The sequence below is a fragment of the Podarcis gaigeae genome (assembly GCF_964106915.1).
Source record: "Podarcis gaigeae genome assembly, chromosome: 3".
NCBI classification, from domain to species: domain Eukaryota; kingdom Metazoa; phylum Chordata; class Lepidosauria; order Squamata; family Lacertidae; genus Podarcis; species Podarcis gaigeae.
In genome coordinates this window covers 11,675,992-11,691,844 of record NC_139680.1, presented here as the reverse complement: position 1 = coordinate 11,691,844, position 15,853 = coordinate 11,675,992, and the positions used below count along the sequence as shown (strand labels likewise).

General features: G+C 44.8%; 1 long non-coding RNA gene across 1 annotated transcript; it reads left to right on the top strand.

The window, feature by feature from the left end:
* Positions 1 to 12,363: 12,363 nt before the first annotated feature.
* Positions 12,364 to 14,028, top strand: LOC310842257. The gene is made up of 2 exons (XR_014563048.1): positions 12,364 to 12,431; positions 13,758 to 14,028. It is a non-coding gene; the product is annotated as an uncharacterized lncRNA (long non-coding RNA).
* Positions 14,029 to 15,853: the final 1,825 nt, after the last annotated feature.

The window sequence follows — 15,853 nt, the reverse complement described above, 5'->3', positions numbered from 1 at the left end:
GACCGGCCCTGGATGCTCTGCTCTGCATCTTAGTTACATGCAGAACATCTTGTTGGAGGAACACAGACTGAACACTACCGGCCTAAGGGGGGGGGGAATCCTGTGTGGTGAAAGCAGTATCCCAGTTTCAAAGTGCCATATTTTTCACTCTATAAGACGCACCAGACCATAAGACCCACCTAGTTTTTGGAGGAGGAAAACAAGAGAAAAAAAATTCTGAATCTCAGAAGCCAGAACAGCAAGAGGGATCACTGCGCAGTGAAAGCAGCAATCCCTCTTGCTGTTCTGGCTTCTGGGATAGCTGTGCAGCCTGCATTCGCTCCATAAGATGCACACACATTTCCCCTTAATTTTTAGGAGGAAAAAAAGTGAGTCTTATAGAGCAAAAAATATGGTACATTTAAAAACAACAATGCATATACAGACACTCCTCTCATATACACAGCAGCGTCCGACAGGGTATATTCAGGCGCCTTTTCAGGCAAAGTGAGGCATAGCCCTGCAAAGGATCTGAACACACAAAACCTCCTGTTTGTCACATACAATGATACCAATGCATTGCCAATGACTTAGAACAGTGGTTCTCAACCTTCGGTCCCCAGATGTTTTTGGCCTACAACTCCCATGATCCCTAGCTCACAGGACCAGTGGTCAGGGATGATGGGAGTTGTAGTCCCAAAACATCTGGGGACCCAAGGTTGAGAAAGGCTGACTTAGAGGTTTCTGTCTATCTTCTCTGCTTAGCCTGTCATAAGCTTGGCCCCACATCTGGCTGGAGAGTTAGAGGTGGGATAGCATACAACAGTAGTAATCCTAATCATGACAAAAGCTGGTGTAGTGTAACTGTTAGAGTGTTGGACTACTATCTGAAAGACCAAGGTTCAAATCCCCACTCACCCATGAAGCTCACTGCATGACATTGCAGTAATTGCTATAAATTTTTTTTAATTCAAAATTAAAACAAAGCATATTATCCAAAAACATATCATCCTTGTCCCCCCACCCATTTTTCCTCCCTCCCCCCTCCCACACAAAGCCCACCCACCCCCACCCCACCTAGAGAAGAAGAGACAGAGGAGATATGATAGCCATCTTCAAATATCACATGGGCTGTCACATGGAAGAGGGAACAAGCTTGTTTTCTCCTGCTCTGGAGGGTAGGACTTGAACCAATGGCTTCAGGTTACAAGAAAGGACATTCCAATTAAACGTCAGGGGAAATGGTCTGACAGTAAGAGCTGTTGAACAGTTGAACAGACTCCCTAAGGAGGTTGTGGCCTCTCCTTCCTTGGAGATTTTTAAGCAGAGGTTGGATGGCCATATGTCATGGAAGCTTTAGCTGAGATTCCTGCATTGCAGGATATTGGACTAGATTACCCTTGGGGTCCCTTCCAACTCCACAATTCCATGATTCTAATACTAGGACATGGGTGGTGCTGTGGGTTAAACCACAGAGCCTAGGACTTGCCGATCAGAAGGTTGGCGGTTCGAACCCCCGCAACGGGGTAAGCTCCCGTTACTCGGTCCCTGCCCCTGCCAACCTAGCAGTTCGAAAGCACATCAAAGTGCAAGTAGATAAATAGGTACTGCTCCGGCGGGAAGGTAATCGGCGTTTCTGTGCGCTGCTCTGGTTCGCCAGAAGCGGCTTAGTCATGCTGGCCACATGACCCGGAAGCTGTACGCCAGCTCCCTTGGCGAGATGAGCGTTGCAACCCCAGAGTTGGCCACAACTGGACCTAATGGTTAGGGGTCCCTTTACCTTGAATACTTGGGTGTGGTTCCTAATGCAGTCCCACGAAGCAAGTGAAAATAGGACTGAAACCTCTTAGGCTCCACCTATGTGAATTCCTAGGCACCCCACCTTGTCTAGGTTCCACCAGCCTCCATTGAAGTATGCTAATACTCAACTGGCAGGTATCTTTCTGAGATCTCAGGCTGGTAAGGAGGTCAATTTGTGCCACCAGTACTTATGAGCATCTGTTAGCAGCCAGGATGACATGAGCAGGTGGCCTTTGTTTTGTGCTGCTGTTTGGTTGTGACATCTGTGCTAATGCTGTTGACTGCACTGAAGGCACCTGAGATTTACTGACGCCACCATGTTGCCGGCACCAGTTTTTGGCTGGCTGGCTTTAATTACAATGGCCACGCTTTCTGCAGCTGACTTCACATCCCTTCCGAGCTTCACATTATGCCCTTCCAGTAATTGCGGCTTTTCTCCTCTCCCTTTGGCTTTTAATTTGCAGCCCATCAAAATGTTAACCAACGTGCTGTGCTTCACTCTGTAAGGTCAATTCCTTACTGAACTTGTCCTCTGCCCGGTATTTGTCTTGAAGTTTGAAAGACTGTACCCTCCGCTCCAGAAAGACTATTTTCCTGCAGTCTGATGGAGCGAAATGGTGCCTGTGTTATCAGAATGGAAAGCTGTCAGACTGGGCACATTAACCCCCAGAAGGAGTGGTGTTGTTGTTGTTGTTTAGTCATGTCCGACTCTTCGTGACCCCATGGACCAGAGCACGCAGGCACTCCTGTCTTCCACTGCCTCCCACAGTTTGGTCAAACTCATGTTAGCTTTGAGAACACTGTCCAACCATGTCGTCCTCTGTCGTCCCCTTCTCCTTGTGCCCTCCATCTTTCCCAGCATCAGGGTCTTTTCCAGGGAGTCTTCTCTTCTCATGAGGTGGCCAAAGTATTGGAGCCTCAGCTTCAGGATCTGTCCTTCCAGTGAGCACTCAGGGCTGATATCCTTCAGAATGGATCGGTTTGATCTTCTTGCAGTCCATGGGACTCTCCAGAATCTCTTTCAGCACCAACATTCAAAAGCATTAATTCTTGGCCGATCAGCCTTCTTTATGGTCCAGCTCTCACTTCCAAAGCAAGGAGTATGAGTGCCTTAAAGGAACCTCACTGTTGGTTGGATGGACTTAACAGGCTTTCCTAGTAATAGGAATAGCAGCATTTCTTACCTGCATTAGATGTGACTGCAGGCAAGTCCAGATGAACAGAAGCTTGTCGTGAAGGTCAGAGAAGCTGTAAAGAATATGAGAGAAGTTGTGGACCACCTTAAAATAATGCATAACCCTAACAGCTGAGGATGCTTCTATAGATCAGTACCTGGCATGATCACTTATCTATCTAGTGCAACATGTTCATTTCATTGCCTTGTCGTCACTCTGTGCCTCTGCAACGAAATAAATTCTGACGTGTATTTCAAAGCACGTGTCACATGACATCAGAAGCTGCCTTCAGTGGAGAGCAGAATCTGGGTCCCTCGATAAACACCTGAGCTCCACACCCAACAGTGTCAAGGTACCTGTTCCTTTCTCCCTGGTCTTCCCCCATACCATCATGGCTTCTGCCATTGCTGGAGTCACTGGTCTTATCATTGCATGGATGGGCCTTTTGTTATCCCTTGCAGCTGAGAGTAATGGTGGCAGCTGTTTAGTGGCACATCTATCCTTTACGGGTGGCATAACAGCGATTGTGGCTGCTGCTAGCAACAATCAGTAATGATAATAATTAGTAATGTGTATATCATGTGTACAATCACTACCTTCTCTCCCTCTTTTAACAAGTTTTATTGGTTTTTCAAACAAATGCAAATATAATAACCATTAAACACTAATCCAGCATTACATCTAATGGTGTTTTATCTATGGTCTCTAGACATACACTTATGCATTCAACATTCAAACATATTACTTGACGTAACCCCTCCACTGAGAATATTGAGCAGTTAGTATAAGGAGGTCTTGATTTTGATCATTAGCATACTTCAAGAAAGGGGTCCACGTTTCTAAGAAGGTGTCTCTATTCATTATGCCTTTAATTGCCCTCCTGTGTTTGGTGAGACACTCAGACATTGCTATTTCCCCAGATATTATTTTCCCATATGTTCAGGGGTATTACAGTCTGGTTCTTCCATTACTGAGCTATCGCTAATCGTGCTGTGGTCAGTAAGAAGCCTACTAGTTTGCTGGAGTACAGGGTAGGGTCTATGTCCAAAATTAGGAAGGCTAAGACAGGATTTGATTATAGATATTGAACTGGATTCAATACACAACCTACGTGTAGCCTCATAACATCACTGAGACTCTTAAGAAGCATCTATGCAGCACAATATTATGTCTATTATTTTGGGAGTAAGTCCCATGGAGTTCAATGGCACTGCTTACTCCCAGAAAAGTGTGCTTAGGATTGCAATATTTATTTGTATTTTATTTGCACGCTTGGGGGGGGGGGGCGGAAAGACTCTAAATGCTTTAGTTCCAGCTTCTTCTTCTTTTAACTGCGTGGGGTGGACTTGCATGGTGTAATGTAATGGCGCACAGTCCTGATGTCACATCTGTGTGATATAAGATATGGCTAGTGCCAGAAAAATGTGATATAGCTTTTCATTTCCACTGCCCTTCAGTGTGCAGCAAGGGCAGTTTGGTGTAATGCAGAATTATGGTGGCACAACAAAGCAGTACTGTATATATAAAGAGTTTTCACTCTGACATTATGTTTATAAATCACTTTTCAATACTGAGTGTTACTTGTAAATGTTGAGGCTCAGAGGCTACTCTCTCTGTATCTAGACATCCCAGGTGGACAATAACAGAGCACATCATTTTCTATAATTAATTTGTGACAAACTGCCCAAAATTAAAACAAACAAACAAACACGACCATGACTACGTATCGGCCCTTTTATTCATAGGGATTTTATTTCAGATTCTTCAAGTCTAAAATGTGGCCTGCTCTAGACTGTGTCCCTTAAAACCAGTGGCTTGAGCCCAGCTTCCTTTGTGCTGACAGATGCGCTGGCCAGAAAATCGAATGCTGATTTAGTAGCCTGTCTTCCCCCTCTCCACCATGCTTCAGAGAGCATGTCTGCCTCTTTATATATATAAACAACCACCCCACATAGCACGACTATTTGTTATCCTGAAAGTTGGTTTGGCACCTTATTTATTTACTGGTTTGTGCTTAAACAACAGCAACAACAGAAAGCCCACCGTCAAACTTTGCAAAAGTAGAATAGCTGCTCTGGGGAGGAGCTCAGCTTGTGACATTGATTGGACTCAGCCAATCAGTGCTCTGCATGGTCAGTTTCCATTGCAAATAGGAAGAAATCAGAAGAATCAGCTTTTCCCGGAGTCACAGAATCATAGAATTGGAAGAGACCCCGAGAGCGATCTAGTCCAACCCTTCGCAATGCAGGAATATGCAGCTGTACCATACGGGGATCAAACCTGCAACCGTGGTGTGATCTGCATGATGTTCTAACCAACTGAGCTATTTGGTAGGTAGGTCAATCCTGAAGAGAAGGCTGTATAGTCATCTTCGGGCATTATATTTCCCCCAAAAAATTTTTTATTCATTTTATAACACAACTAAAAAACAGAAACAGAAAAACAAACAATACAAACAAATTCTTGTCTTATCCTTATTTTTTCTAAACATTGTTAGGTGGGCTTCCCCAAGTCCCCCCTATCTGACTTTCATTTTACCTCATCTTTAGCAGTTTACATATATCATAATTTCTAACCATTTTTTTATCATGCTTACTTTAACCATAAAAATCTTCACATTTTATTACTTACAAATAATACTATTTTAAAATACACTATCTTCTACTTCTAACCCTACAGCCTAAATCCACTTCCAAAGCTATTCTAAGATTTAAATATTAACATATTTTTTTTCAAATATTCCTTAAACTTCTTCCAATCTTCTTCCACCATCTCTTCTCTCTGGAGTCTCCCAGTCAGTTCAGCAAGTTCCATATAGTCCATCATCTTCATCTGCCATTCTTCGATAGTTGGTAAATCTTGTTTCTTCCAATTCCTCACTAATAATATTCTCGCAGCTGTTGTGGCATACAAAAAAAAAAGTAACATCCTTTTTGAGGATTTCACTCCCTGTCTTCAGGCATTATAGGGCAAGGACAGGGAACCTGTGACTCTCCACATGTTGTTGGACCTGAACTCCCATCAGCCCCGGTCAACATGGATGGTGGGGTTCAGAATGCAACAACTTTCGGAGGATAAACATGTTGCCTATCTCTGTTCTAGGAGCATCAAAGTAAGCCATTTCCCTGCTCTGAATGTATAGAGATGTGTATAAGTGCAGTGAGAATAACATGCAAATTGCATCATTATTATTTTTTAATAATTTCTATTGAATGATTTTATGTTACAAAAAACAATACAACCATACTACCACTAAATATAATTAAGAAATGAAAACTACATACATCAATATTTAGTTTGTTATTTACCGTCTTATTTCCTCCCAAATATACCTTTCAAAAACACACATATGTATAGACACCCTCACACAAAATGATAATAATGAAAGTAAATATTTCCCCCCCTTTTATCTTACAAAATCTTTTCTTCAACTTTGACTTCCTGTCAAGTCCCTTTGCATATATTTTATCTTACAATCGAATGTACACAAAACAATAAACCTTTCTATATAAATTTTCCAATAAATTCTGAAAACATAATAAATCCTTAATTGTTGTCCACCTCCTTTTAGTTCCTTCATCACTCGAATACTAGCACTGAGTCAAAACTATTATTGTATTTTTGAACATATCTTCTATAACCATCCCATTTTTCTGCAATTTTTTGCTTTGAGTTTCCTCTGAGTTTGGTAGTCAATTGAGCCATCTCCACCAATTCCTGTATTTTGATTTGCCAATCTGTTATTTTTGGAGGCAAATTGCATCATCTTAAGGGAAATTGTTTACAAATATGTGTATATCAGACTGTTTATTGGGAGATACGTTTACTAAAATGCTGATAAATTTTCATGAGGATTGTTATGTGCTGACGCACATCCGGTGGACACTTGGCTGCAGATTGATCTAGCAGCTAGCGATGGACGAGTAAATCCATTTCAGTTTTTCAGTTTTCGAGTCTTAGGAAGTTCAGTTCTGCCCATTTCCACATCAGTTTGTGATTCTAAGTCCTCATGAAAATTCATTGGAATTCTTGTGTGAATTTCTCCTAATATACCCATTTTAAACGCAATTTTCCTCTTTATAACGCATTTCATATGTTTCCCCCCATTAGTGTACTATGCATTCATTTTACCCTAATGTGACATTGTGGGTTAAACCACAGAGCTTAGGACTTGCCGATCAGAAGGTCGGCAGTTCGAAACCCTGTGATGGGGTGAGCTCCCGTTGCTTGGTCCCTGCTCCTGCCAACCTAGCAGTTCGAAAACACATCAAAGTGCAAGTAAATAAATAGGTACCGCTCCGGTGGGAAGGTAAACGGCGTTTCCGTGCACTGCTCTGGTTTGCCAGAAGTGGCTTAGTCATGACCCGGAAGCTGTACGCCGGCTCCCTTGGCCAATAAAGCGAGATGAGCGCCGCAACCCCAGAGTCGGTCACGACTGGACCTAACGGTCAAGGGTCCCTTTACCTTATGCATTTTGTACACACCACTTGGCTAGAAAGGCAAAATCTAGAGTAGCGGGGGTTTCAAAGGACAGCTGTGTTTCGGGTTGCACCCTGTTTTTCAGGAAGTTCGAATTGGAAAAGTTAAGTGCGAATTGAATTGATTTTGTCCCCTTGTTCCTAGGCACAACTCTTCATCTCCCTGAGAACCATATTGAGAACCAAAACAAGGCTATTCTTTTATCGCTTGTTTGTGCAGAGGCTGAATGCCACTCGAGCCTCTCTCCAAAGATCATTTCCCGCACAACCTCTGAGCAGCCACCAATATTAATCACTGCATTTCTCTTTCATGTATGCGGCCCAGACACCTTTGCTGCGAGCGAACAACGGCTCGGCGGCTGTGCTTTTGGTCTCTTCAATTCTCCTAGCGCTGCCGCTCCTCATTTGAAATTCATCTCCTCTATTTTTGTTTCCTTTTATCTCGGATCCCTCCCCCCGCACCACTTTCCCCCTCACCAGGAGTGATACCGCCAGAGGGTGAGTTGGCTGGTAATATTGCTTCTTCTTTCAGACTTTTCAAGGACTAATGAACTTCTTAAGATTGTGGTGAACTTGCTCCTCAGCACTGTTGACCTGCTTTCTAAAGAAGCTGAATTGTTATTCGGACCCAATTGATCAAAAGGAAGCTTTTAATCTTCTTAACATTCCCCCGCACCCCTGAAGTTGGAACATTAATATTCTGTTTATATATACTCAACTTTGGGTTTTTCAGGGTACATTTGAAATTTTAAGGCTTTGTAGAGCTGAAATGCATACTCAAAGTCAAATCCGAATCTGATGAATGTCGTTAATTCATCCACTGTAGAGTTGAATGGTGGTTCCTTAGCAGCACTTGTGGATGGAAATTATTATTATTATTAATTAATTGAGTAATTGTACCCCACCCATCTGGCTGGGTTTCCCCAGCCACTCTGGGCGGCTTCCAACAAAGATTAAAAATACATTAAAATGTCACACATTAAAAACTTCCCTAAACAGCGCTGCCTTCGGATGTCTTCTAAATGTCAGGTAGTTGTTTATCTCTTTGACATCTGATGGGTGGGAGCGTTCCACAGGGCAGGAGCTGCAGTGGTACCTATTCATCTACTTGCACTGGTGTGTTTTTGAACTGCTAGGTTGGCAGGAGCTGGGACAGAGCAACGGGAGCTCACACCATCGTCACAGGGATTCGAACCGCCGACCATCCGATCGGCAAGCCTAAGAGGCTCAGAGGTTTAGACCACAGCGCCACCTGGAGAGCTCTCTGCCAAGAACAAAGCAAGGGGGTTCATTGCAATGAACTGGAGAACCTTTCCCCACTTTATGCGGTGGATGTGCAACCAGGTGGGAGATACCTGCAGGCCAGGAGAGGGGTGGCTTGCTTCCAGGTGGTGAGGACAAACTTGTACATTTATTATTTTTTTAAAGTACAAAAACGTTTTCTGAATTTACAGAATTTTTTATTTTTATTTTATCTGCTGGGGAAGGAAGTCGCTTTAATCTCAGCCTCCACATTTCCCCTTGTTGTTTTCAAGAGCTTCATGAGCACTCATGAGTGACATCCAGCCTATGGTGATGTGCATATTCTGGAAAGAATTCAAAACAATTAAAGCAAAATAAACCCTTTTTAGAAGGCAGACGTTGTGCAGGCAACGGCAGGGGAGGGAAACTGTGTCCGTTGTCAGAGACGTTTGTCAGTAGGTGCCCTTGATAACTCCAGCTGGAGTGGAGAATCAGATCAAGTGCCTAATGCTACTCAGTGACGTTTGCTCCCAAGTATGGGAGCAGAGGATTAAGCATGGCCACTGCAATCCTGTGCATGTTTACTCAGAAGCAAGTCCCACCATGTCCCAGTGTTGTTGTTTAGTCGTTTAGTAGTATCCGACTCTTCGTGACCCCATGGACCAGAGCATGCCAGGCACTCCTGTCTTCCACTGCCTCCCTCAGTTTGGTCAAACTCATGCTGGTAGCTTTGAGAACACTATCCAACCATCTCATCCTCTGTTGTCCCCTTCTCCTTGTGCCCTCCATCTTTCCCAACATCAGGGTCTTTTCCAAGGAGTCTTCTCTTCTCATGAGGTGGCCAAAGTATTGGAGCCTCAGCTTCAGGATCTGTCCTTCCAGTGAACACTCAGGGCTGATTTCCTTCAGAATGGATAGGTTGGATCTTCTTGCAGTCCATGGGACTCTCAAGAGTCTCCTCCAGCACCATAACTCAAAAGCATCAATTCTTTGGCGATCAGCCCTGTTTATGATCCAGCTCTCACTTCCATTACACTGTCCCACACTGTCCTTACACTGTCCTTACACTGTCCCAGTGTAGGGATGGGCAAATCTGTCAGTTTTGAGTTTGCCCAGTTCTCATTTTTTCCAACTTTTAAGTTTCTGCATCAATCATATACGGAACAACATTGGAATGGGTATTTCTCCCAATATACACATCTATTTATGCAATTCTCCTGAATACAATGCAGTTTTGTACATTATTGTCAAGAATATCTGTATTTTAAAGGTAAGGTAAAGGGACCCCTGACCGTTAAGTCCAGTCGCGGACGACTCTGGGGTTGCGGTGCTCATCTTGCTTTACTGGCCAAGGGAGCTGGCGTTTGTCCTCAGACAGCTTCCGGGTCATGTGGCCGGTATGACTAAACTGCTTCTGGCAAACCAGAGCAGCACATGGAAATGCTGTTTACCTTCCCGCTGGAGTGGTACCTATTTATCTACTTGCACTTTGACATGCTTCCGAACTGCTAGGTTGGCAGGAGCTGGGACCGAACAATGGGAGCTCACCCCGTCATGGGGATTCGAACTGCCGACCTTCTGATCGGCAAGCCACTCGCGCTGTGTTTTATTTTCCCCTAATAAACACTTTGGGGGCATTGGAGAAGTCCATCACAAAATTCGGAGAAGGGTGAATTTTGAATATGCCTTTCTTTTAATGGTTCATGTATTGTTTGGGAAAGTGTGGCTATGATAGACTAGCATTAAAATATCAACAGAACCAAATTTCTCTCTCTTCCCTAATGAGGAGTATACCCTGAACTGTGTTTAGAACTGCTGTTTACATTAGTAATGCTAGAATGTGGCATGCTTTTTGCATTGTCTATCATGGAGACCCAATCTGGACCTCAACATTCTCCAGCCAGGGACTCTCCAGACGCTGCTGATGGTTGACTACAAACACCACCATGCCTGACCATTGACCTTGATAGCTGAGGCTGTTGGGAGTTGTAGTCCAAAACAGCAGGAGGGCACCAGACATGGAAAAGCTGAATCATATATTGTGTTTTAATTCTGTAACCCAGTCTGTGTCAGGCTTCAGGGAATTGGCTTCTTCACCCATGGCAGTAGATAAGCAAAACAAAGGAAAAGGGGTCTTCTTACCAGTTAGAAACTTTAATAATCACTGCGAGAGAACAAAGAACCCATCTCCTAGAAATGGCGGTGCTCCCAGTTAAGGATCCCACGCCCTTTTGTCCCAATTAATCTACGTCACTTCTACATCTTGTAATCTGAGCATGTACCCTCTGTGCTTTCTGTTCTGCCACTTTCTGAGCTCTCCGTGACTTTGGAGAAGGGGGTTGGGGTGAATGCTGTCCAGAGACTGTGAATCTGTTAACCCTCTCTCTTCTAGTGTTTCTTCTCATAGCTGTTCCCCGTCCAGTATTACCCAGCTTCTGCCTTCTGAACTATGCCCCTCTGCAAACCACTGTCCCAAATCTATACAGGTGCTCCACTCTCAGCCCTGTCAGAGGAAGCTGAGGTTGCCTCTGGGTCCGGTAACCCTCCAGCCTCTCCTGAGCTGCAGAGGCTCAGGGCAGAGAGGCGGAGAGAACTAAGTTCCCGCAGGAGGAGTGCTTGCCTCCAGGCCAGGAGAGGCGAGTCACCAGAGGATTGGGGCGGCCCTATGCCTCGGGGCAGATAAAAGCTGGCCAGCCCCAGTCCCAAGTTGCAGGAGCAACATTGTTGGTTGCTAGTTCCTGCCTGAACCCTGTCTTGCTTTTCTGCCAGAGCTCCTGACCCACCCAGGCTCCCTGCCTGCAAGCCTGTTCCTGACTTCACCCGTCTCCCTGCCCTGCACCCAGCTTCAGCTGCTACGGACTGCCTCCACGTTGCGCCTTTGACCACAGACTGGACTTGGACCTTGCCTCTCGGGTAACCCACGGGACCAGCACACTCAGTGCAGCTCTCCACAGCACGGTCCCTGACATCCTGGGACCTTTGGGTGAAGGGCAGTTAATTAATAATAGTAGTGTTACAAAAGTTGGGTGCCACCCCCACTCTCTGCTGAGCAATAGCAAAGTCCGAGGGGGTCCCAGGCCCTCAACCAGGGTCTGCTTTACTTTGGAGAATTCCGACATGGTGGAGCCTGTTGTAGCTTTAGGAAATATGGTTTATTCACCTATTTACACCTTTAGTCTGCATGGAGGAAGAAATGATCTTGCAGCATGCTCATTTCAAGAGGGGCTCGGCCCCCACAGCAACGTAGCCCTGGATTCTAAGTCATCTCTCCCGACCAGGCTGTCTAAGATAGATCCTGTCGGAATCTCCATTCGACCGAGCTGATGAAGACTTCCAACAGTCTGGAATCCCAGGAATGTAAACAGAATCCTGTGACTCCAAGAGCACTGCACAGTGGCAACACACAGAAACTAACATCCTCCCCCTTTCTGTGAACACCACCGGGCAGTGTGCCAGTACAATATCAGTACAAACACAGTTTCTGTACATAGGTACAGTGTTGATCCTTCGGAACAACCTTGGACAATAAATCAGCAGAATTTTCATTACCTGGCATGTAGGACACCGTTACGAGTCCTTTCTGAACACATTCTCTAGCATGTTGCAGCTTCAATTGCAAGTGCTTCGTGCTTTGCTTACAACCTTCTGAATCCAGCAAAGCCAAGCATGCTTTGTTGTCCTGATTAAACCTGGATTGGACACTTTACAGGAATTCTCATATCTTTACACAATTGTAACAACCATTCACAATCCACAAGTGAGTAAGACAGTGCATTCAGTTCAGCTTCACAAGTACTTAAGCTAACTGTTGTTTGCTTCTTGCACGACCAATCAAATAGACCGTGGCTGTACATGTAGCAAACTCCAGACATGCTTTTCCTGTCTGTAGTGTCACTTCCAAAACTCGCATCAGCAAATATCTCAAGACCACCAGACTTCTGATTGTTAAATCTCAGTCTGTAGTGGATAGTGCCTTTCAAATAGTGTGCTATGTGTTTCAGAGCTTTCCAATCCTTAACAGTAGGATTGTTGACATGTCTGCTTAGCAAATTTGTGCTAACTGCAATGTCAGGTCATCTGGCAATGAAGTTTAGTTTGCCTAGCACACTTCTGTATAGTGTAGGGTCAGAAAATGCTTCTTCAGTATCATCTACCTGAGAACCTGTTGTCATTGGTGTGTCTACAGGGTTAGCATCCATCAGGTTTAGTTTGCTTAACACATCAGGAATTTTCTGTGACTGGTGTACTAAAATATTACCTTCTTGGTCTCTCTCTATTTCCAGAGATAGGTAGTTGGTTACCTCACCAATATATTTCATGTCAAAGTGCTCCTTCAGTTGAGCTAGGGCGCTATTGTACATCTTGACATCCTTCCAGAATAAAAGAATATAATCAACATAAAATAAGCAATACAGCTTCCTCTGTCCTTCCTCTTGACAAATAAGCATGAATCGGCTTTACCTTGCTGAAAACCTAGAGAAAACAACACGTCAGTGAGTTTAGAGTGCCAGGATCGTGCACTTTGCTTGAGACCATATAGGGACCTTTTCAAAGAACAAACAAATCCCTGTTTTACCTGTACGCCATCAGGTGTACCACTCTTTCATCTTATTCCCAGAACACCTTGCTATAAAGCTCTCTTTTCCTGTCACCTCAAACCCAGCAACCCTGGAAACCTTCCAAACCCCCAGAACCTGTTCACACCTGAAGTCAAGGAGGGAGAACAGTTCTCTTGCATTGGCAATGGCTCTCAGTGGCCCTGTGTGGTTTCTCAATGGCCCTAGCTTGGCCAGGTCATTTTGCATTAAGGCTATCTCATGAATTCCTCTGCAGCTTTTATTTCTCCCTTCTCCCATAATCAAAACCCTACCATTTATTAATATCTAGGGTTTACTGGGTGTCCCTCCTCCCATAATCTAGAACACCAGTAACACTAATAAGTGCAGCGGCAAACTAAGTATGTAGAGTGGGCCGAGGGACCCACGGATGACAGGGAAGATGAGACACGAAACACAACATCAGGGAATGCTGCAAAGGTCAGGAGCCAGTCAGACGAATATGTGTGCTTTTTATCTTGTTACAGGAAGAATAACTGCTGGCTGCAGAGTGAATAGGAATCCCCACTAGCAGAATTTCTGTTGTACAGCTATGGCTACACAGCCTCAAACAGTTCTGCACCCATCAAACGATGCTCTCAAATGATTCACATGGGGAGCAGTAAGCGTTAGGGGAGACCATTTCGAATCCAGTGCGGATGGATCCTGCATAATGGGAGGAAGAACTCCAACGTCCCAGAGAATGCTGGCAGTGGGGAGGAGGGGGGAGACAACTACAATTAAAAAGAATCAAATCACCTTGTTGGCTTTGCTTTGATTCCCCAAGCTCATCTCCATCTCGGATTCAAACAAGCACTTAGGAAGCAACTGGGGCGTTTGCACAGAGAGTCACATGGCAACTCAGACTGCCTTGATTTCCCTTGAAACGGAGACCAAAATGTTTGTACTGCAAAGACATGTCTACCTTTTGGGCAGTTTGGCTGGGGATCTTTTCTCCCAGGGTGTTATGTACTGAGTTGAATAGGATCCAAAAGGCAGCAGTCTAATTGGTCCTAGGCTTCAGAATGCAGCAGTCTGATTGGTCCTAGAACAATAGGCTTCAGAATGCAGCAGTCTGATTGGTCCTAGAACAATAGGCTTCAGAATGCAGCAGTCTGATTGGTCCACAGGAGCCACCCAATCCAGCTCCAGGTGGAAGGGAATCCGCAACCTGATTGGCCTACAGGAGAATCCCGGAATTAGCCAATCACGTGGGGCTAATTCTGGGGGACATTCTGGGGGAACTTCCATTCCTCCTCACCACTATGAGCTGAATAAAGAGCATGAAATCCACTCTTGTATATACACTCTGTGTATATTTCACAGCCCAAGTCTTGCAGCTGCAATCCTGGGTGCCTATTGACAGCCTGTTAGCTCCTCCTCCAAAAGGGAATATAATACCTGCCTCTTGGGCGAAGGAAAAAAAATATTGCATTGCTTGGACAGTGGAATGCAAGAGACACTTGTGCAGTTTTTCCAAAGAGAAAGGAGGCAATAATTGTGTAGTTTGTTCTGTGGGATCTTCCCTCCGTTGGCTGTGTGTTGGCTTAAAATTGAAGTTGTTAAGGTTTGCCTGGCTGAGTTTCCCGACTCTGGATGACAGCTATTGAAAGAGTCCTCCTTTCCAACTGTGAATGTTGCTGTATTTAAAGTAGGCAGTCATTATTACTGAATAATTATGCATTACTAGTGCAGGGAGGCAGTCAGTTTGAACAGCTTTACTTTCTGTAGTAGAAAGGGATGAAATCTTGTCAAGTTGTTTCCTGATGCATTTTCAACAATGGCAGGCGAGCTCCTGATGTTACAGGCCGACTTTCTTGAGGATCTGACCGTCAGGGAATTTCCACAATGGAAAGTTCAGGACAGTGGCTGACTTTGGGCTCTCAAATTTCAGCTGCATCCTGTGAGATGTTAAAATTTGACAATGCCTTACATCTCGTGCTGTCATGGGACAGGAGTCAGCTTCACCTGCTGAACAGAAGCCTGAAAGGGGAGAAGAGAGAGTGATTCCACCTGCAGCTGATCAGCCTTTGGGGACACAGAGGAGGAGATCATGAGAACCAACTGGCTTCTGCCCATAGCTGTCAACTTACAGATTTGAAAATAAGGGACCAGCAGCCTTGAAAATAAGGGACCAGCAGCCAAAATAAGGGACCAGCAGCCTCACCTGTTCCAGGCACTCCAGTCTTCCTGTCCTCCTGCAGTCTGGTCAAACTCATGCTGGTAGCTTTGAGAACACTGTCCAACCAACTTTGTAACCGGAGGTTCAACTGAATAGAATCTGAATCACATGCACCACAAGGCCTATGCAGCCTCAACTTAAGACGGCTCCCCGGCCTGGTTTTGCACTGCAAAGTTTGCAGCAGCACGTGCAACAAAATGGCGTCCAGCATTCAAAAAACCCCTCAGCTTGTATTAACTAGCCACACACAAGGCATGCAAGCTCCACCCCCCCAGTCGTTCTTAGACTTCTTATTGAGTGAGCAACACAGCCAAGCAACACAGTTGGCACCTCCCTCCACCCTGGCCGTCAGGGAGGGAGGGAGAGGAGCTGCTTCCTTTGAAATTTAAGAGACATCATTTA